This window comes from Sorex araneus, chromosome 1 (assembly GCF_027595985.1).
Source record: "Sorex araneus isolate mSorAra2 chromosome 1, mSorAra2.pri, whole genome shotgun sequence".
NCBI classification, from domain to species: Eukaryota; Metazoa; Chordata; class Mammalia; order Eulipotyphla; family Soricidae; genus Sorex; species Sorex araneus.
This window is the reverse complement of record NC_073302.1, coordinates 199,369,342-199,370,164: the sequence shown is the minus strand read 5'-3', so window position 1 is coordinate 199,370,164 and position 823 is coordinate 199,369,342. Positions and strand designations below refer to the sequence as shown.

At 45.1% G+C, this 823-nt stretch overlaps 1 non-coding gene across 1 annotated transcript; it reads right to left on the bottom strand.

Annotated features, from left to right (window-relative positions):
• Window positions 1–227: 227 nt before the first annotated feature.
• LOC129401235 (U6 spliceosomal RNA) lies at window positions 228–334 on the bottom strand. Its single transcript, XR_008628167.1, has one exon. It is a non-coding gene; the product is annotated as a U6 spliceosomal RNA (small nuclear RNA).
• Window positions 335–823: the final 489 nt, after the last annotated feature.

Genomic DNA, 823 nt, shown 5'->3' with positions numbered 1-823 from the left:
GATCCACTTATATGCAAACGTCATGACCTCATTTTTTCTAACAGCTGCATAGTATTCCATTGTATAGATGTACCAGAGTTTCTTCAACCAGTCATCTGTTCTAGGGCACTCGGGTTTTTTCCAGATTCTGGCTATTGTAAACAGTGCTGCGGTGAACATATAAGTGCATATGTCACTTCGACTATACTTTTTGGCTTTTCTGGGATATATTCCCAGCAGTGGTATTGAAAAATATGGAACGCTTCACGAATTTGCGTGTCATCCTTGCGCAGGGGCCATGCTAATCTTCTCTGTATCGTTCCAATTTTAGTATATGTGCTGCCGAAGCGAGCACTACCATAGTTTCTTTACCCATTTATCTGTTCTTGGGCACTCAGATTGTTTCCATATTCTGGCTATTGTGAAGAGTGCTGCAATGAACATAGAAATTCAGATGGTGTTTTTGCTGTGGAAACATGTTTTTCCCAAATGACTTTATTTTTGGTTTGGGGGCTATACCAGTGATGCTTCTGACTCTCTGTGCCCAGGAATCACTGTGCCCAGGGAACCCTATGGGATGCTGAGGATTAAACCCGGGCCAGCAGCATGCAAGGCTAACCATGCAAGGCTAAGGTAGGAAAGGGGCTTATACATGGAAAGAGAGACCCGGAAAGATGAAATGAACCCCAGTTTGGCTAACCCCTTGGAGGATGGGGCTTCCCTGCCAGAGCCATCTGAGGAACAGATCCGCTCCTTTCCCCTTGCCCTCTCCTCTTTTGTTTTCACAAAGATGTCTTTGCAAGGAAGAGCTGCTCTTCACTGTGGAAAATCCTTGCACACCCTG